Genomic DNA, 22,983 nt, shown 5'->3' on the forward strand with positions numbered 1-22,983 from the left:
TCCAATCACTCGTGGTAAGTCTTCAGGTGACATCCAAACCTTCACAGACTTCGTTCACTAGCAATCCACAATTTCTCTTGGATGCTCAGAACGCGACGCCTAACCGTCTGGAGGATGCACAATCCTCAAGTGTAATAAGTCTTCAGATCACTCAGACACGTAGACTTAAGTGGTGCCCAATTTACTCTGGCTCTGGGTGGTTAGGGCTTTTCTCCTCGCTGGGAATTTTCTCTCAAAGGCTTCGAGGTGGGTTGCTCTCAAACGACAAAAGCCGTGCACTGAAATCTGAGCAGCCAACCGTTTATGGTTGTGGGGGTGGGCTATTTATAGCCACTTGGAAACCCGACCTGATTTGTCCAAAATGACCCTGGGTCACTAAGGAACTGACACTTGTACCAACGGTCGAATTTTGAACTCACACGGCAACTTTACTTGGGCTACAAGTAAAGCTGACTTGTCTGACTGGACAAGATTTGCTCTCATAGTCTTTGCTCGAAGACATAGGATTTGAATTAGGCATCACTTCAGTCATTCTGACTGGTTCTCTTGGACCCCACTTAACAGTACGGTGGTTCCTACAACACAACATAAATGAAATGAAACTACGAAGGATCTAAGTCTTCGAGTTCCATAAGCTTCATAGGGAGTCTTCTCATGTCATTGTCTTCAATATGAATATCTTCATAAGGCACCATTGTCTTCAATGTCTTCGTACATTTTTAGGGGTCATCTCTGGTAGCTAAACCGAATCAATGAGGGACTTCTACCTGTGTTTTCCTGCAATTCTCACAAACACATTAGTCCCTCAACTAGGTTTGCCGTCAATACTCCAAAACCAACTAGGGGTGGCACTAGATGCACTTACAGGGGCCGGCCCCCCTTCCTCCTCTCTCTCCTCTTTCCCCCTCCGTGAATCCTATTCCAACTAGGAAAGGGGGGAGTCCTACTCCCGGAGGGAGTAGGACTCCTCCTGGCGTGCCTCCTCTTGGCCGGCCGCCCCCCCCTCCCCTTCTGAACCTTTATATATGGAGGCAAGGGGCACCCCTAAGGACACAAGTTGATCCACGTGATCATATTCTTAGTCGTGTGCGGTGCCCCCTTCCACCCTAGTCCTCGATAATATTGTAGCGGTGCTTAGGCGAAGCCCTGTGGCAGTAGTACATCAAGATCGTCACCACGCCGTCGTGCTGACGGAACTCTTCCCCGACACTTTGCTGGATCGGAGTCCGGGGATCGTCATCGAGCTGAACGTGTGCTAGAACTCGGAGGTGCCGTAGTTTCGGTGCTTGATCGGTCGGGCCGTGAAGACGTACGACTACATCAACCAAGTTAACGCTTCTATTGTCGATCTACAAGGGTACGTAGATCACACTCTCCCCTCTCGTTGCTATGCATCACCATGATCTTGCGTGTGCGTAGGAAATTTTTTGAAATTACTACGTTCCCCAACAGTGGCATCCGAGCCTAGGTTTTATATGTTGATGTTATATGCACGAGTAGAACACAAGTGAGTTGTGGGCGATATAAGTCATACTGCTTACCAGCATGTCGTACTTTGGTTCGGCGGTATTGTTGGACGAAGCGGCCCGGACCGACATTACGCATACGCTTATGCGAGACCGGTTCTCCCGACGTGCTTTGCACATAGGTGGCTTGCGGGTGACAGTTTCTCCAACTTTAGTTGAACCGAGTGTGGCTACGCCCGGTCCTTGTGAAGGTTAAAACAGCACCAACTTGACAAACTATCGTTGTGGTTTTGATGCGTAGGTAAGATTGGTTCTTGCTTAAGCCCGTAGCAGCCACGTAAAACATGCAACAACAAAGTAGAGGACGTCGTAACTTGTTTTTGCAGGGCATGTTGTGATGTGATATGGTCAAGACATGATGCTAAATTTTATTGTATGAGATGATCATGTTTTGTAACCGAGTTATCAGCAACTGGCAGGAGCCATATGGTTGTCGCTTTATTGTATGCAATGCAATCATGCTGTAATGCTTTACTTTATCACTAAGCGGTAGCGATAGTCGTGGAAGCATAAGACTGGCGAGATGACAACGATGCTGCGATGGAGATCAAGGTGTCACGCCGGTGACGATGGTGATCATGACGGTGCTTCGGAGATGGATCATATCACTTATATTGATTGCATGTGATGTTTATCTTTTATGCATCTTATCTTGCTTTGATTGACGGTAGCATTATAAGATGATCTCTCACTAATTATCAAGAAGTGTTCTCCCTGAGTATGCACCATTGCGAAAGTTCTTCGTGCTGAGACACCACGTGATGATCGGGTGTGATAGGCTCTACGTTCAAATACAACGGGTGCAAAACAGTTGCACACGCGGAATACTCAGGTTATACTTGACGAGCCAAGCATATACAGATATGGCCTCGGAACACGGAGACCGAAAGGTCGAGCGTGAATCATATAGTAGATATGATCAACATAGTGATGTTCACCAATGAAACTACTCCATCTCACGTGATGATCAGACATGGTTTAGTTGATTTGGATCACGTAATCACTTAGAGGATTAGAGGGATGTCTATCTAAGTGGGAGTTCTTTAAATAATATGATTAATTGAACCTAAATTTATCATGAACTTAGTACCTGATAGTATCTTGCTTGTTTATGTATGATTGTAGATAAATGGCCCGTGTTGTTGTTCCGTTGAATTTTAATGCGTTCCTTGAGAAAGCAAAGTTGAAAGATGATGGTAGCAATTACACGGACTGGGTCCGTAACTTGAGGATTATCCTCATTGCTGCACAGAAGAATTACGTCCTGGAAGCACCGCTGGGTGCCAGGCCTGCTGCTGGAGCAACACCAGATGTTGTGAACGTCTGGCAGAGCAAAGCTGATGACTACTCGATAGTTCAGTGTGCCATGCTTTACGGCTTAGAGCCGGGACTTCAACAACGTTTTGAACGTCATGGAGCATATGAGATGTTCCAGGAGTTGAAGTTAATATTTCAAGCAAATGCCTGGATTGAGAGATATGAAGTCTCCAATAAGTTCTATAGCTGCAAGATGGAGGAGAACAGTTCTGTCAGTGAGCATATACTCAAAATGTCTGGGTATAATAATCACTTGATTCAAATGGGAGTTAATCTTCCGGATGATTGCGTCATTGACAGAATTCTCCAATCACTGCCACCAAGCTACAAGAGCTTCGTGATGAACTATAATATGCAAGGGATGAATAAGACTATTCCCGAGCTCTTCGCAATGCTGAAAGCTGTGGAGATAGAAATCAAAAAGCAGCATCAAGTGTTGATGGTCAACAAGACCACTAGTTTCAAGAAAAAGGGCAAAGGGAAGAAGAAGGGAAACTTCAAGAAGAACAGCAAGCAAGTTGCTGCTCAAGAGAAGAAACCCAAGTCTGGACCTAAGCCTGAAACTGAGTGCTTCTACTGCAAGCAGACTGGTCACTGGAAGCGGAATTGCCCCAAGTATTTGGCGGATAAGAAGGATGGCAAGGTGAACAAAGGTATATGTGATATACATGTTATTGATGTGTACCTTACTAATGCTCGCAGTAGCACCTGGGTATTTGATACTGGTTCTGTTGCTAATAATTGCAACTCGAAACAGGGACTATGAATTAAGCGAAGATTGGCTAAGGACGAGGTGACGATGCGCGTGGGAAACGGTTCCAAAGTCGATGTGATCGCGGTCGGCATGCTACCTCTACATCTACCTTCGGGATTAATATTAGACCTAAATAATTGTTATTTGGTGCCAGCGTTAACCATGAACATTATATCTGGATCTTGTTTGATGCGAGACGGTTATTCATTTAAATCAGAGGATAATGGTTGTTCTATTTATATGAGTAATATCTTTTATGGGCATGCACCCTTGAAAGAGTGGTCTATTCTTATTGAATCTCGATAGTAGTAACACACATATTCATAATGTTGAAGCCAAAAGATGCAGAGTTGATAAAGATAGTGCAACTTATTTATGGCACTGCCGTTTAGGTCATATCGATGTAAAGCGCATGAAGAAACTCCATACTGATGGACTTTTGGAACCACTTGATTATGAATCACTTGGTACTTGCGAACCGTGCCTCATGGGCAAGATGACTAAAACGCCGTTCTCCGGTACTATGGAGAGAGCAACAGATTTGTTGGAAATCATACATACTGATGTATGTGGTCCGATGAATATTGAGGCTCGTGGCGGATATCGTTATTTTCTCACCTTCACAGATGACTTAAGCAGATATGGATATATCTACTTAATGAAACATAAGTCTGAAACGTTTGAAAAGTTCAAAGAATTTCAGAGTGAAGTTGAAAATCATCGTAACAAGAAAATAAAGTTTCTATGATCTGATCGTGGAGGAGAATATTTGAGTTACGAGTTTGGTGTACATTTGAAACAATGCGGAATAGTTTCGCAACTCACGCCACCCGGAACACCACAGCGTAATGGTGTGTCCGAACGTCGTAATCGTACTTTACTAGATATGGTGCGATCTATGATGTCTCTTACTGATTTACCGCTATCGTTTTGGGGTTATCCTTTGGAGACGGCCGCATTCACGTTAAATAGGGCACCATCAAAATCCGTTGAGATGACGCCTTATGAACTATGGTTTGGCAAGAAACCAAAGTTGTCATTTCTGAAAGTTTGGGGCTGCGATGCTTATGTGAAAAAGCTTCAACCTGATAAGCTCGAACCCAAATCGGAGAAATGTGTCTTCATAGGATATCCAAAGGAGACTATTGGATACACCTTCTATCACAGATCCGAAGGCAAGACTTTTGTTGCTAAGTTCGGAAACTTTCTGGAGAAGGAGTTTCTCTCGAAAGAAGTGAGTGGGAGGAAAGTAGAACTTGACGAGGTAACTGTACCTGCTCCCTCATTGGAAAGTAGTGCATCACAGAAAACTATTTCTGTGACACCTACACCAATTAGTGAGGAAGCTAATGATAATGATCATGAAACTTCAGAACAAGATACTACTGAACCTCGTAGATCAACCAGAGTGAGATCCGCGCCAGAGTGGTACGGTAATCCAGTTCTGGAAGTCATTCTACTAGATCATGATGAACCTACGAACTATGAAGAAGCGATGGTAAGCCCAGATTCCGCAAAATGGCTTGAAGCCATGAAATCTGAGATGGGATCCATGTATGAGAACAAAGTGTGGACTTTGGTTGACTTGCCCAATGATCAGCAAGCAATTGAGAATAAATGGATCTTCAAGAAGAAGACTGACGCCGACGGTAATATTACTGTCTACAAAGCTCGACTTGTCGCAAAAGGGTTTCGGCAAGTTCAAGGGGTTGACTACGCTGAGACATTCTCACCCGTAGCGATGCTTAAGTCTGTCCGAATCATGTTAGCAATTACCGCATTTTATGATTATGAAATTTGGCAGATGGATGTCAAAACTGCATTCATGAATGGATTTCTGGAAGAAGAGTTGTATATGATGCAACCGGAAGGTTTTGTCGACCCAAAGGGAGCTAACAAAGTGTGCAAGCTCCAGCAATCCATTTATGGACTGGTGCAAGCCTCTCAGAGTTGGAATAAATGCTTTGATAGTGTGATCAAAGCATTTGGTTTTATACAGACTTTTGGAGAAGCCTGTATTTACAAGAAAGTGAGTGGGAGCTCTGTAGCATTTCTGATATTATATGTGGATGACATATTACTGATTGGAAATGATATAGAATTTCTGGATAGCATAAAGGGATACTTTAATAAGAGTTTTTCAATGAAAGACCTCGGTGAAGCTGCTTACATATTGGGCATAAAGATCTATAGAGATAGATCAAGACGTTTAATTGGACTTTCACAAAGCACATACCTTGACAAGATTTTGAAGAAGTTCAAAATGGATCAAGCAAAGAAAGGGTTCTTGCATGTGTTACAAGGTGTGAAGTTGAGTCAGACTCAATGCCCGACAACTGCAGAAGATAGAGAGAAAATGAAAGATGTTCCCTATGCTTCAGCCATAGGCTCTATCATGTATGCAATGATGTGTACCAGACCTGATGTGTGCCTTGCTATAAGTCTAGCGGGGAGGTACCAAAGTAATCCAGGAGTGGATCACTGGACAGCGGTCAAGAACATCCTGAAGTACCTGAAAAGGACTAAGGATATGTTTCTCGTATATGGAGGTGACAAAGAGCTCATCGTAAACGGTTACGTTGACGCAAGCTTTGACACTGATCCGGACGATTCTAAATCGCAAACCGGATACGTGTTTAATTGAACGGTGGAGCTGTCAGTTGGTGCAGTTCTAAACAGAGCCTCATGGCGGGATCTACGTGTGAAGCGGAATACATAGCTGCTTCGAAAGCAGCGAATGAAGGAGTCTGGATGAAGGAGTTCATATCCGATCTAGGTGTCATACCTAGTGCATCGGGTCCAATGAAAATCTTTTGTGACAATACTGGTGCAACTGCCTTGGCGAAGGAATCCAGATTTCACAAGAGAACCAAGCACATCAAGAGACGCTTCAATTCCATCTGGGATCTAGTCCAAGTGGAAGACATAGAGATTTGCAAGATACATACGGATCTGAATGTTGCAGACCCCTTGACTAAGCCTCTTCCACGAGCAAAACATGATCAGCACCAAGGCTCCATGGGTGTTAGAATCATTATTGTGTAATCTAGATTATTGACTCTAGTGCAAGTGGGAGACTGAAGGAAATATGCCCTAGAGGCAATAATAAAGTTATTATTTATTTCCTTATATCATGATAAAATTTTATTATTCATGCTAGAATTGTATTAACCGGAAACATAATACATGTGTGAATACATAGACAAACAGAGTGTCACTAGTATGCCTCTACTTGACTAGCTCGGTAATCAAAGATGGTTATGTTTCCTAACCATGGACAAAGAGTTGTTATTTGATTAACGGGATCACATCATTAGTTGAATGATCTGATTGACATGACCCATTCCATTAGCTTAGCACCCGATCGTTTAGTATGTTGCTATTGCTTTCTTCATGACTTATACATGTTCCTATGACTATGAGATTATGCAACTCCCGTTTGCCAGAGGAACACTTTGTGTGCTACCAAACATCACAACGTAACTGGGTGATTATAAAGGAGCTCTAGAGGTGTCTCCAAAGGTACATGTTGGGTTGGCGTATTTCGAGATTAGGATTTGTCACTCCGATTGTCGGAGAGGTATCTCTGGGCCCTCTCGGTAATGCACATCACTTAAGCCTTGCAAGCATTGCAACTAATGAGTTAGTTAAGGGATGATGTATTACAGAACGAGTAAAGAGACTTTCCGGTAACGAGATTGAACTAGGTATAGGATACCGACGATCGAATCTCGGGCAAGTAACATACCGATGACAAAGGGAACAACGTATGTTGTTATGCGGTCTGACCGATAAAAGATCTTCGTAGAATATGTAGGAACCAATATGGGCATCCAGGTCCCGCTATTGGTTATTGACCAGAGACGTGTCTCGGGCATGTCTACATTGTTCTCGAACCCGTAGGGTCCACACGCTTAAGGTTTCGATGACAGTTATATTATGAGTTTATGCGTTTTGATGTACCGAAGGTTGTTCGGAGTCCCGGATGTGATCACGGACATGACGAGGAGTCTCAAAATGGTCGAGACATAAATATTGATATATTGGAAGCCTATGTTTGGATATCGGAAGTGTTCCGGGTGAAATCGGGATTTTACCGGATTACCGGGAGGTTACCGGAACCCCCCGGCAGGTATATGGGCCTTAGTGGGCCTTAGTGGAAGAGAGGAGAGGTGGCCAGAGATGGGCCGCGCGCCCCTCCCCCCTTGGTCCGAATAGGACAAGGAGAGGGGGCCGGCCCCCCCTTCCTCCTCTCTCTCCTCTTTCCCCCCTCCGCGAATCCTATTCCAACTAGGAAAGGGGGGAGTCCTACTCCCGGAGGGAGTAGGACTCCTCCTAGCGCGCCTCCTCTTGGCTGGCCGCCCCCCCCCCTTTTGAACCTTTATATACGGAGGCAAGGGGCACCCCTAAGGACATAAGTTGATCCACGTGATCATATTCTTAGCCGTGTGCGGTGCCCCCTTCCACCATAGTCCTCGATAATATTGTAGCGGTGCTTAGGCGAAGCCCTGCGGCAGTAGTACATCAAGATCGTCACCACGCCGTCGTGCTGACGGAACTCTTCCCCGACACTTTGCTGGATCGGAGTCCGGGGATCGTCATCGAGCTGAACGTGTGCTAGAACTCGGAGGTGCCGTAGTTTCGGTGCTTGATCGGTCGGGCCGTGAAGACGCACGACTACATCAACCAAGTTAACGCTTCCATTGTCGATCTACAAGGGTACGTAGATCACACTCTCCCCTCTCGTTGCTATGCATCACCATGATCTTGCGTGTGCGTAGGAATTTTTTTGAAATTACTACGTTCCTCAACACTATCAACCAGTAGAACCTGTGTCGGAAAGCCTTAGCAACCAAGGACTTTGAGCTGGCATGGTGACCGCAATCCCCTTCATGGATTTCCCGTAGAATCTCTTGTCCTTCTTCAGGAGAAACACATCGTTAGAATACGCCTGAAACACTAGAACGGTGCAACTCGCCATTGTGAATAACCATAGACTTGGACCGCCGGACTATCTGCCTGGCGAAAAGTTCGTCTTCTGGTAATTCGCCCCGGTTCAGATACGCCAAATATGGAACCGTCCAATCCGGAGTGGCATGTAAAACGGCTACCAACTGGGCCTCCGGATCATGAACAGCTAAATCCTCCTCTGTAGGCAACTTTACAGACGGGTTATGCAAGATATCTAGAAAGGTATTAGGTGGTACCGTTTTACGCTGAGATCCCAGTCGGCTTAGAGCATCTGCTGCTTCATTCTTGCGCCGGTCGATGTGCTCCACCTGATAACCCTTAAAGTGACCTGCTACAATATCCACCTCGCGCCTATAAGCCGCCATGAGCGGGTCTTTAGAATCCCAAGTACCAGAAACTTGCTGAGCCACCAGATCAGAATCTCCAAAGCATCGAACCCGGCTTAAGTTCATTTCCTTAGCTACACGAAGACCATGGAGCAAGGCCTCGTACTCTGCTGCATTGTTAGTACAAGGAAACATTAAGTCGAGAACATAACAAATCTTATCTCCTCAAGGGGAAGTGAGGACAACTCCAGCCCCCGAGCCTTCCATCTGCCTGGATCCATCAAAGTGAATGGTCCAGTATGTATTATCCGGTTTGTCTTCTGGTGCCTGTAACTCGGTCCAATCATTGATGAAGTCCACAATCGCCTGAGATTTGATGGCTGTTCGGGGTGTATACTTCAAACCATGGGGACCGAGCTCGATCGCCCACTTCGCAACCCGGCCAGTTGCCTCTCTATTCTGGATTATATCACCCAAGGGAGCAGAACTAACCACTGTGATAGGATGGCCTTGAAAATATTGCTTGAGTTTCCTACTTTCCATGAAAACTCCATACACTAGCTTCTGCCAATGCGGATATCTTTGCTTTGATTCGATCAGTACTTCACTGATATAATAAACTGGTCGTTGAACCGGATATTCTTTCCCAGTCTCCTTACGCTCAACCACAATCGCCACACTAACCGCCCGGGCATTGGCAGCCACATACAACAATAGAGGTTCATTATCAATTGGAGCAGTGAGGACTGGCGGTTCAGCTAGCTGCCGCTTCAACTCCTCGAATGCCGTATCAGCGGCGTCACTCCACACGAATTTATCTATTTTCTTCAACATCTGATACAGGGGAATCGCCTTCTCTCCCAAACGGCTGATAAATCGGCTGAGGGCAGCAATCCGGCCCGCCAGGCGCTGAACATCATTGATACATGCCGGTTTAGCCAAGGATGTGATTGCTTTGATCTTTTCTGGATTTGCCTCAATACCTCTGTTAGACACAAGAAAGCCCAAGAGTTTGCCTACCGAAACACCAAAAACACATTTGTCCGGGTTGAGCATCATTTTGTAAACCCGAAGATTGTCAAACGTCTCCTTGAGATCATTTATCAGGGTTTCCTGCTTCCTGGATTTCACCACAATGTCATCCACATAGGCATGAACATTACGGACGATCTGCTTGTGAAGACAATTTTGCACACAACGCTGGTAGGTTGCTTGGGCACTCTTGAGCCCGAAGGGCATAGAAACATAGCAGAAGGCTCCAAAGGGAGTGATAAGGCTATTTTCTCCTGGTCCTTAACTGCCATTTTAATCTGATGATAACCTGAATAAGCATCCAAAAAACTCAGGCGCTCACAACCCGCCGTTGCATCAATGATCTGATCGATACGTGGGAGAGCGAAAGGATCTGCCGGGCAAGACTTGTTCAAATTAGTGTAATCCACACACATACGCCAAGTGCCATTTTTCTTAAGAACAAGCACCGGATTAGCCAACCATTCGGGATGAAACACTTCGACGATAAATCCAGCTGCCAGTAGTCGGGCTACCTCTTCGCCGATGGCCTTGCGTCTTTCTTCGTTAAAGCGGCGAAGGTACTGCTTGACCGGTTTAAACTTAGGATCAATATTTAGCATGTGCTCAGTGAGTTCCCTCGGTACACCTGGCATGTCAGAAGGTTTCCATGCAAAGCTGTCCCGGTTCTCACGGATGAACTCGATGAGCGCGCTTTCCTATTTCGGATCCAGATTTGCACTGATACTAAACTGCTTGGATGAATCACCAGGGACGAAATCAACAAGCTTAGTCTCATTAGCCAGTTTGAACGTCAGGGCCGGGTCATGTTCAGTCGTAGGTTTCTTCAGAGGGGTCATATCCGTCGGATCAACATTGTCTTTATAGAATTTCAGCTCCTCCGTGGCACAAACCGATTCTGCATAGGCCGCTTCGCCTTCCTCGCAATCCAAGGCAATCCTTCGGCTCCCATGTACTGTGATCGTCCCCTTATAACCTGGCATCTTGAGCTGCAGATAGACATAACAGGGCCTCGCCATGAATTTCGCGTAAGCCGGCCATCCAAATAGCGCGTGATATGGACTCTGGATTTTCACCACTTCAAAGGTCAAAGTCTCAGACCTGGAATCAAACTCATCTCCAAACACAACTTCCAAAGCAATCTTTCCCACAGGGTAGGCCGATTTACCTGGTACCACACCATGAAAGATAGTGTTGGACGGTTTAAGATTCTTATCCGTCAAACCCATGCGACGGAAAGTCTCATAGTATAGGATGTTGATACTGCTCCCTCCATCCATCAGAACCTTGGTAAACTTATAGCCCCCCACCTGAGGCACTACCACCAAGGCTAGCTGGCCCGGATTGTCAACCCGGGGTGGGTGATCCTCCCTGCTCCACACAATAGGCTGCTCCGACCATCGTAGATAATGTGGTACGGCCGGTTCAACAGTATTGATTGCCCTCTTGTGAAGTTTCTGATCCTGCTTGCACAAGTTGGTAGTGAACACATGATAATGTCCGCTGTTCAACTGCTTGGGGTGACTCTGGTAACCTGACTGTTGCTGATTCCCTTGGTTATTCTGCTGGTTATTACCATGGTTGCTCTGATGGCCCTGGTTGTTCTGAAATCCAGAGCTTGAACCGCCGCCCCCATGGAAACCTGGGCCTGAACCGCCCGGTGGATCCTGATCATACCGGTATAAATCAGAATTTTTTAACTCCCTCATTATGTGACAATCTTTCCAAAGATGTGTGGTAGGGGCCTCCTTGGTTCCATGCTTCGGGCAGGGCTGGTTTAACAAACGCTCCAGATTCATGCCGCGCTGGGGCGGTTTACCTTTGCGACGCTGCATATTTGTGTTAGCCACCAAATCTGAATTATCCGCTTTACGCTTACTGTTATTCCCATGGCCCCCTTGGTTGTGGTGCTGCCCTTTTGCACCGCCGTTCTTCTTTCCCTTCTCTGGTTTGTCCTCCTCTGAATCCGGATCCTTAGTATTATCTGAATCGGCATACTTAACTAAAGCGGCCATGAGTGTTGACATGTCGTTGCAATGACGTTTGAGCCTTCCCAACTTCTGTTTCAACGGCTTGAAACGGCAATTGCCCTCCAACGTTAATACCGCAGTATCTGCATTAATACGATCTGACGAATGCAAAATCGTCGAGACTCGTTTAACCCAATGGGTCGTGGACTCCCCTTCCTCTTGGACACAAGCGGCCAGATCCACAATTGACATCGGCTGCTTGCACGTATCCTTGAAGTTCTGGATAAACCGGCGCTTTAATTCGGCCCATGAGTCGATAGAGTTGGTTGTCAAGCTCTTCAACCAAGTGCGAGTTGTTCCTTCCAGCATCATGGTGAAATATTTAGCACAAACCGCCTCATCCACATCTAACATCTCCATTGCCATCTCATAGCTCTCCACCCACGCCTCTGGCTGCAACTCGGCGGTGTAATTTGGTACCTTGCGAGGTCCCTTGAAATCCTTGGGCAATCGCACATTGCATAGTGCGGGAGTTAAACATGGTACTCCTAGGGAACTAAACATTACCCCTGGCTCCACGGAGGCAGTGGGGTGAACCGGAGTATGATGTCGTGCTTCGTGTCGAGCTGTCAACTCGGCCCCTGTCGTACGCGGCTGTGGTCCACAACATCTTGCGCATTAGCACCTCCCCTGGCCGGGTTGTTCTCCCGCGGCGAATTTTGGTGGCGTGCGCTACTGGATACGGCCGGTTCGTCTTCCACGTGTCTGCTATAACTCCGGCTTGGGCAGGGAGTGGAATGAATCCTCTCACGGCTGTGTGAATACACTTGCTGTTGATTCAGTGCTGTCTGAAGGAGATCCCTGGCCCGACGCGCTTCCACTGCAACTGGTGATTCGCCGTCGGTTGGGAGAGCCGCCAGGCGTGAAGCGGCGGCCACAATATTATCCAACGGGTTGGAATAATGCCGGGGCGGCGTCGATGATACAACGTTGTTCTGGCGAGGCAGGTTTGTTGCGCGTGGCTGAACCGGCGCTCCTGCTTTTGGTGACCCCGCCCGGTTTGGTGTGGGTTGGTTACCAGCTGCTGCACCTGGCATGTTGAAAAGATTTTGCGGCTCATAAACCAACGGGAGACGTGATCGGTACCTTCTTCTCATGACCTCTTCTGAAGCATTCTGATCTAGTCTAATTCGGTAAGCCTGTGCTTCCAACTCGGCCCGCTCTGTGGCCATCCTGGCGTTCTCTGCTGCCAGGTCCGCTTTAGCCTGGGCTATCTGATCTTTAATCTCCGCATCATGATGATCCCTGGCTGCTGCGTCTACCTCTGCGGACATCAGTGCCGCTAGAGCATCGAACAAATCAGACAAGACTTGGGCCGGAGGCGGCGCCGAGCTTCCTGCACCTGCTGGCGTGGCCGTTGTTGAACCGGAGAGTACCGCTGCGGCGGTAGATGAATGAGGCACCGGTCGTGTGCCGGCCATGAAGACAGCGGCCCGGTTTGGTAGACCGGGGGAATTCGGAATACTGTTGCCCTCGGATCCTCCCTCAATCTGGCCGTCGTACAACTGGTAAAGCGATTCAGTTTCTCCGGAAGACTCGTCATCACTACGGATTACGGTTTCTCCATCGGAGATCGGTTCCTCCTCATAACCCGAAACGTGGACGACACCCACGAAAACATGCCTGGCCTCAGGCTGAACCGGTGAAGAACTTGCACGCTGAGTCGTCTCGATGATGTCAGTGCAGGTGTCCGGCTCGGGGGCCGGTTCGCCGATCTTGCCGATGAAGACGTGAATCCCACCAAAGGGGACCCGGTACCCGTATTCGATTGAATTAGCCTCGGGACCCCATCCTGCATTATCGATGTAGAGCTTGCCGCGGCGACTCTTTGTCATACGGCCCACAGCGTATCCCCTCAGTCCATCGAAGTTGCCCTTCAAGAACTTGAAACCATCGTGCGATAGCCCCACGGGGGGCGCCAACTGTCGTGGAATTGTCACGGCAGATGTCTTCATGGAAGGACTTAGTCGTGGAGCCATCACTACGGGTTAGCTTGAAGGGGTTAAACCGGACAAAGGGACACGAGAGTTTTATACTAGTTCGGCCCCTTCGATGAAGGTAAAAGCCTATGTCTAGTTGTGATTGGTATTGCTGGGGTTTCGAAGACCAGAGAGCGAATCCGCTTTGTCTGGCTTCGAGTTGTTGTTTTCCTCTCCCTGAACCGCCGCCGGGTCACCCCTTTATATATTCAGGAGGATCCCGGCTGGTCTACAGAGTCCCGAGGCTGGCTCATACAACTGTCCGCCTCGGTCTCTTCTTTCTTATCTTACAATGCAAGTTTATACAATCATGGCGGTTTACTATCATGGGCCCTAAACCGCCTGCGGGCTCTGGGCCTCTAAGCTTCATTTGTAAAGCGCCATCTTCTGGGTTTCCTTGGGCTTCAGTATAACTGAAGGTGAACCGGCCCCTCCTGGGCGGTTTACCCTCAGTGGTTATATCCTCAACACGTAGGTCTGAGGTAAACTACTCACACTTCATCGGAGGGGCTATGGTGTTGATGTAGAAGCCCTCCGTGATCGATGCCCCCTCCGGCGGAGCTCTGGAACAGGCCCCAAGATGGGATCTCGTGGATACAGAAAGTTACGGCGGTGGAATGCTACCTAGCATAATCTTGATCATGAATCTAATCATGGCATGAATATTAAGACACGAGTGATTCAAAGCAATAGTCCATCATTTGACATTAAGACAGTAATACTACAAGCATACTAATAAAGCAATCATGTCTTTTCAAAATAACATGGCCAAAGAAAGTTATCCCTACAAAATCATATGGTCTAGCTATGCTCCATCTTCACCACACAAAATATTCAAATCATGCACAACCACGATGACAAGCCAAGCAATTGTTTCATACTTTTGACATTCTCGAACCTTTTCAACTTTCATGCAATACATGAGCATGAGCCATGGATATAGCACTATAGGTGGAATAGAATATGATGATGGAGGTTGTGTGGAGAAGACAAAAAGGGAGAAAGTCTAATCAACGGGCTATGGAGATGCCCATCAATTGATGTCAATGCGAGGAGTAGGGATTGCCATGCAACAGATGCACTAAGAGCTATAAGTGTATGAAAGCTCAAACTGGAAACTAAGTGGGTGTGCATTCAACTTGCTTGCTCATGAAGACCTCGGGCATTTGAGGAAGCCCATCATCGGAATATACAAGCCAAGTTCTATAATGAAAATTCGCACTAGTATATGAAAGTGATAACTCAAGAGACTCTCTATATGAAGAACATGGTGCTACTCTGAAGCACAAGTGTGGTAAAAGGATAGTAACATCGTCCCTTCTCTCTTTTTCTCTCATTTTTTTTGTTTTTTTCTCTTTTTTCTCTCTTTTTTTTCTTTTTTCTAGGCTTCTTTGGCTTCTTTTTTCCCGGGGGCTTCTTTGGCCACTTTTATTTTGATAACCTCACATGGAACAATGTTCTAATAATGATGATCATCACACTTCTATTTACTTACAACTCAATATTTACAACTCGATATCTAGAACAAAGTATGACTCTATATGAATGCCTCCGGCAGTGTACCGGGATGTGCAATGATCTAGCGTAGCAATGACATCAAAAAATGGACACGCCATGAATTAGATAGATGTCAAATGTTAGATGAATTAGATAGACATTTTAGATATTAATGTCAAATGTTAGATGAATTAGATAAATTAGCTAGATATTAATGTTAATTAGATGAGTTAGTTTTTTATACTTTTAGTTATAGATGAATTAGATATATTAATGTTAGATGAATTAGTAAGTGCTTAGTTGAATTAGTAAGAAAATTAATAAGTGCTTAGTTGAATTAGCAAGTGCTTAATTGAATTAGTAAGAAAATTAATATTATTATTTATAGTAAGTGCTTAGTTGAACTAGTTGAATTAATAGAACTAGTTTATTTTTAGTAAGAAAATTTAGGTATATGAGATTTGATGATCTAATTAAAATTTTACTATAGAACTAGTTTATTTTTAGTAAGAAAATTAATAGAACTAGTTTATTTTTAGTAAGTGCTTAGTTGAATTAATAGAACTAGTTGAATTAGTTGAATTAATAGAACTAGTAAGTGTTTATCAATTACTGTTTCAACTATGAACATAGGAAATGTCTGACAACGAAAAGGATTTCGATATGTGCGAATACTGCGAAGACGAGCGCGGCCTGTGCGACAGAAATTTCCTAGTTGATGGTAGGCGCTTCAACATCAAGCTGGATGAGACCTTCAAAATGGATACAGTAAGACACAAGGACAAGTCTTTTTTTGTAATTAAGCATGACTTATGTTTCATTTGCTTCAACTTATAATTTTAATTTTTTATTATTCTACTAGCATATCCCCTGCCATGCAAGAATTTTTGTCTTAGATAAGATTGGTTTCAGTCCTATGAAAACTATGAGGTAAAGAGAGTTTACTTGAAAACCGAGCATGGTTATACTTTCGACGCAAAATTATACAATGCAAACACCTACACCTATTTTGAATTCAAAACTTGGAGAGCACTATGCAAGGTTTGTGCATTTGAGCTTGATATGGTTATCACCTTTGATATTCATCCGGAAGATGATATTGAAGGTAATATCGACATCTGGGTCGATGTGCAGACGCCTCCAGTTCTATCATTATGTGAGTTTCTCAACCATATTTAATTATGTCTTCGATATTGTTTTTTCAAAAATAGTTGATAACTAATTTCTATTTACAACTTATTTCCATTCAAATAAACATGTTCGGCGCTTGGTAGACATGACCGTCCACTATCCCGGTGCTGAACTAAACTGCGATGAGATAAGTCATTATGTTTCGTGGCTTGAGAATCTCGATGTTGTCAAGACAAATTATTTTCCTGGACTTGAAAATTTTAGTACTCAAAACATGTGACCAATAGTGTTCGTATTGAACTACGGTCACATCTATTTGGGAAAGATGGTAAGATTTTTACTATTTGTCCTCGATGCATCTTTTGCATACATTATTTTTTAAGCTAAACTTCATTGCTAAGTATATTACTATACGGTGTTCTTCAACAGGGACTCCCGATGATAGTTGTGCCTCATTGGATCGAGACTAAAGGTCGCATGGCAATGGTTAGCTTACGGCCAAGACATCCTACATCGCACATGAGTGCATTCAGGATTTCTAAAACCGAGGAATGCTTAATAGTGAAAGACTGGAGCAAAATTGTGAAGGATCACAAAGAAGTACTAGGGGGCAGCAATCAGAAGTGTAGCCCACAATTAGGATACAGGTTCATCTGCATGCTCCAATATGATGAATCATGAGAGCTACGCATGTTCTATGCTATTTTACCTGAGAGAGAGCAGTAGGAGTGATTAGCTAGTTCCTGCTCTTAGTACTTGTCCTCTCATGTCCGTGTTCTTCGTCCTAAACTTAATCTCAAAGTGATTTGCTTTTGTGGTCTTATGACTGTGATGATTAAATAGCTAGTGTTGATGGTAATGACTATGATGATTTTTATTAGCTAGTGTTGATGGTGATTAGATAGCGGTAATGACTATGATGATTAAATAGTGGTGATGACTATGATGATTATTAGCTAGTGTTGTTGGTGATGATATGATGCAAGAGTTTTTATATTAATATGATGATGATGATGATGATGATGAGTAATTATATCATTTGATGAAAGAACCGCGGATTAGTTTCAAGTGGATGGATCCTAAGTGATCAAGTAATATGTGATTCACATATTACTTGATCACTTAGGATCCATCCACTTGAAACTAATCCGCGGTTTTTTGTTAATCCATATTACTTGATCACTTAGGATCCATCCACTTGAAACTAATCTGCGGTTCTTTCACCCTCGTTAATCCATATATATGCATAACATGTACAATATGTAGTATCCTAAAATACCGGCAAATGAAAAAAATTGAATGGAAAGCACAAAATTAAAGGAAAAATAAATAATAAAACAAAACCCCCAAACATTTTAGTACCGGTTGGTATTACCAAACGGTACTAAAGGTCTCCCTGCCCCCGGTGCTGGCTCGTGCCACGTGGTGGCCCTTTAGTGGCGGTTTGTGTTGAACCGGTACTAAGGGGGGACCTTTAGTCCCCACCCTTTAGTGCTGGTTACAGAACCTGCACTGAAGGGACTTATGAACCGGTGATAAAGCCCGGTTCTGCACTAGTGGTCACGTCGGGTCTGACCCATGCCAAATCCCTCCATGTACCTACTCCAATATCGACCGCCCTTCTTCCGTCCTCCAGTTCCCGTCTGTGAACCATCGTCCACCCTTGTTGCCTCGTCCGCGCCACTGCTCGCGTCTGAGCCATTGTAGATGTCTTCGTTGAGTACCCTCCCCCCCCAATCGTCGGCATGGATGATGCTTCGACATCATCCGTGGGGGACTTGTTTGTGGGGGTCGGTTGCAAGGTGAAGAACATCGCGCGGAGGGAGCGGCGAAGGAAGTAGCGTGAGCAAGAGGCTATGGCGGAGGAAACTGTGGACAAGGAGGTTGTCGACGTCGACATGGACTCTTCTTCTCTGGTCACGACTGGGGATTTAAGGATCATGTTGACCGACGCTTCCCTCTTGGACCCGGAAGACAAGAAGTGGCTTTGAGGTGAAGAAGGAGACTAACATGCGCAATGCAAGTGTCGAATGATTCATTCTTGTATCACTTATCTACGAATTGTCATTTGATTTGTATGCTCAAAAAAATTGTCATTTGTTTTGTTGCACTATTGAATTTGTTGGATTAACGATGAAGTTGTGCTATATCATGGACGTACATGGATTTGAGGAGTTATCACGAGAGGTGTGATTGTCCGGGAGGACAAATGAGGAGCCGTCTTGTGTTGTCCTGGGACGTTTAGTGGGGAAGGGGGTGCGTTTGCCGCTCTAGATGCTCTCACCGCTTGACATTTTATTAGCATTAGCAGGAACATAATATACTCCCTCCGGTCCTTTTTAGTTTGCATATAAGATTTGACTGAAATCAAACCTCGTAAAGTTTGACCAACTTTATAAAAAAAATTACCAACATTCACAATCTAAAATCAATATCAATAGATGTGTTATGACTTAAAGTTTCATATTGTATAACTTTAACATGTCAAATGTTGATATTTTTTTATACAAATACGGTCAAACTTTGTGAAGTTTGAGTTTAGAGATTTCTAATATGCAGAGTAAAAAGGACCGGAGGAAGGACTAGTGGTAGACTTGATCTGCCGGGGATGGCCTGTGGGCTCTAGCGGCACATTGCAAATGTGCTGACACGTAGTAGACAGAATGAGCTCGCAGATGACGACGCATGATGGAGGGACGAGGCCGAGGACCAGGCTATAGCTGTAGCTCTTGTGAGGGAGGTCTCCCTCCCCGTCGCCGGCCCTGATGTTGACCTTGGCATAGCCCGCTCGCTGGCTAGGCTGGTCGCTTTTGGCAGGACTGGCGCGCGCAATTCCTCTTTTCAAAAGATAGGCTGGCGGGCAGGCAGGAACTGGCAGGCGCATGTGTGCGCGCAGCCAGCCCGAGGAGCTAGCTAGCGCGATCGACAGCAAAATTACAGGCAGAGAATTCTCTCTTTCTTTCATAGGGATCATGAGTGTAAAGCAACGACTAAACACTGCCGGCACGCACACCCACGGCGCACACATACGCCCACATAATGCGTCCCGCGTCGCGTCCTTTTCCCCCTCCTCCTCCTCCCTGCATCATTTGCGACAGACAGAGAGGGAGGAGAGGAATCTCTGCGTGCAGCGGGCGGGCACGGCTGCAAAACGCAGGCTAGCCGGCGGCAGCTTTTCCTCCTTTCATCACTTTCGCCGCCGGCCAGCCAGCCAGCCAACCGGAGATCGATCGACGCATCATCGCCATCTGTCCACCCATCGATGATCGGCGCATTCATGAACAGCAGCTTTGCCTGTGCAGAGGCGAGGAGCACAGCAGTCGCCACGCTGCGCGATGCCGATGCGCGCTACTATTGCTCTCGCTCTTTCCCAGTCCGCTCCAGCGCAGCGCAGGGGCGGCTCCTTTTCTCGCGGCGCATGCATGCATGCGGACGCGGTACGACCTACGCTCCTCTTTTCCCTCCTCTACTGCCGCGCCGCGGCCCTTTTCCAGAAAGAGCCATTTTGCGCCCCAGCTTTCATCTCATCCACCCTCTGCTCCTGCATTGCTGCCGGCCCGGCGCTCGCATGTCGTCCCTCCTTTCTGCCTGGCTCGCCCTTGATCATGATTCGCCGTTGATGCGCCGGTGACAGGCACATACTCCTACCCTGCTTGCCGGTCATCCTGACGTCGCCGAAATGTACGCACGTTCTAATCACGCATGTTCCAGTAGATTTTCACGAGCAGATAACGTTGGTTGGTTTGTCAACATTTTATTCTAATCAAATCAAGAAAACTCAAGTGCCATGGATTTTAGTGCGTTTTTGGTGGCTTGAATTGTATCCGAAAGGAATCATCTCGATCGGAGCTGGTAGGCGAGATCGTCGTACCACCATGCATATGCGAGCAGTAGTACGTGCTAGATTAGTCTAGTGTTGCCGGTGGTGTGTCGTCGTGCTAACCAAATATTCTTCCTAGGCAAGATATAACTGGATTAGAAGGCTCTAATTGTTTTAAATTAGATTCGGGTGGTCCACGCCGTTCTGATGTTTAGCGAGATGTGATCAAGGAGATATGTACTTAGATTATTGCGGCCTACCGACAATGACACGGTAGGAATTTAGTTGGAACATAAGTTAGGCGGAGGAGTATCATTTTGCTGACGTAAGCACCCGTCCTTGCCCAGAGAAAAGGAACTCGCAGTGTAGGCTGTGCACGGGATCGATTGAGCGGTAATTTCGAAAATCAAGGAGGCAGAGTAGTGAACGCCGAAACTACTGGACGCATTATACTCCCTTCCGATTACTCTTATCGAACGAGTGATTTAGGCCTTGTTCGGAATCTCTTCACTTCACGGAGCTGTGGAGCTTGGTTTGAGTCGTGAAAATGAGCTGCAACCTGCTCTGCTCCGGGAGCGTAGTAGTCGAGGAACTTCTGGAAAATATGGAAGGAGCGAAATACTAGAGTTTTTCGCAACACGGCCGTTCCAGTGGGAGTGTTGGTCGCCAAGATTAAAGAGGAATGCTCGCTTTGGAGCCTTGCACGGGAGCAAAGCATTTGTGTAACATTATCTCGCGAGAGTGATGTACTGTGTTTGGCCTTTGGCCATACATTGTTAACCTAATTCTCTTTTAATCAATGAAAATGACAAATTTTTTACCTAGTTTAAAAAAAATCTCTTGAGAAAAAGGAAAAAATGACTTAGCAACAGTAAACAGGGGAGCTAAGCTGTGTAAAACGATGGAGGGGTACCGGCGCCAAATTTGAGCACGCATGCCCGTGACAAGCTGAGCAATGATGAATCGCCGGTCTCTATCGCGATCACGGGGCGTCGCGGTCGGTCGGATCGGATCGGAGGCCGTCGTCGATCGACCACCGCCAGCGTACGACAGGGACGTCCATTTTTGACACGAGGTTCCCGGGTCAGACGACCGGCCGGATCATGCATGTGGCATCTCGCTCGCCGATTCCGCGAGCCAATCCGTTCCGCTCCGTAGCTCTTCAGCCGGGGCTGGACACGGGCAACGAATACAAGATTTTTTTTTCTTTTTTGGAGAAAAGATACAAGCTTGCTCTGAGTGCTTGACCAGGTCAAGTCGACTTCCCTGCACCAATTGGGCCGTTCAGACTGCCTGGCAAGCTGGGCTATATACATGCTGTGGCCAGACAGCGAGTGACCTTAGTTTGTGGTCCATCAGTAAGTTCGTGCATGGGCCTGAAATGATTGCTGATGTCATCAGGGTTGGTGGACGTCGTATTGTTGTTCGTTCTCCTTGTGTTATCTATCCGATATTTATTACTGGAAGCAAAAGGTGGTCGTGCCGGAGTGGTTATCGGGCATGACTAGAAATCATGTGGGCTCTGCTCGCGCAGGTTCGAATCCTGCCGACCACGCCTCCTTTTTTATTTTATTTTTACGTGCCTTCTGTTTCTGTGAATATTTAGATTACTTACCATAATATTTGGTTCCATCTCTGAGTTCTTTTTTTTGTTAATGTCAAAAAAGGGGTGAGGTTGCGGGGTCAAGGATCGGGTTGCTCGATACCGAATTAGTATAGCTATCCTTCGTATGACACAACAATCTGATTTTGCTTGGTTCCGAAACACAACTACTTTTTTATTTTTATTTTTATTTTTATTTTTGTTTTATAGGTAAGCTATATGTTATTCAAGGCATCAATAGAAAATCCTATTTACGAACCAACATGTGGTTGGATGGTTAGAGGGGCTGTGATATCCCCAGCCCATCAGGGTTCAAGTTCTGGTGCTCGCATTTATTTCTGAATTTATTTCAAGATTTTCGGCGATGCACATTCAGTGGGAGAAGATGTCTCCGTCGACGACGAGGTGCCTACGGTGACTTCGTAAATTTTAAAATGATATGCCGGCTCAATCTTGCGAAGATGCTCATAGGGTTAGGAGTGAGTCTATGCGCGTGTATATGAACGCTTACGTTTCTACTGTGTTCAAAAAAACAAATAAAGAACCCCATTTTTTGTAGGTTCTACTTACTTTTCAATGGCTTCGGAATAATAGAATAATTTGGAATAGCAGCCAAAATCTTGGGAAAATGAATCCTGCCAACCACGCCTCCTTTTTCTTACGTGCCTTCCATTTCTGTGAATATTTAGATTACTTACCATATTTGGTTCCATCTCCGAGTTCTTTTTTTGTTAGTGTCCAAAAAGGCGTGAGGTCGCGGGGTCAAGGATCGGGTTGCTTGATATAAATACGTTTGTATATGAGTGTGTTTGACAATATTTGGGAAGGGGAATGGAAGTTTAGAGGAAGGAGTTGTGTTGAGATTAGACATGGGATGAGTCGTTTTATTCCCAATTCTCTGTTTGGTGCGTGATACGAATTATGTATGAGAATATAAAGAGAAATTGTACTTCATTATTTGCTTCATGGAAATTGACATAAGACTAGACAAGGGAAA

At 45.6% G+C, this 22,983-nt stretch overlaps 1 non-coding gene across 1 annotated transcript; it reads left to right on the forward strand.

The window, feature by feature from the left end:
• Positions 1–21,856: 21,856 nt before the first annotated feature.
• Positions 21,857–21,938, forward strand: TRNAS-AGA (transfer RNA serine (anticodon AGA)). Its single transcript has one exon. It is a non-coding gene; the product is annotated as a tRNA-Ser (tRNA).
• Positions 21,939–22,983: the final 1,045 nt, after the last annotated feature.

The sequence above is a fragment of the Triticum aestivum genome, chromosome 7A (assembly GCF_018294505.1).
Source record: "Triticum aestivum cultivar Chinese Spring chromosome 7A, IWGSC CS RefSeq v2.1, whole genome shotgun sequence".
In the NCBI taxonomy this organism is placed as follows: Eukaryota; Viridiplantae; Streptophyta; class Magnoliopsida; order Poales; family Poaceae; genus Triticum; species Triticum aestivum.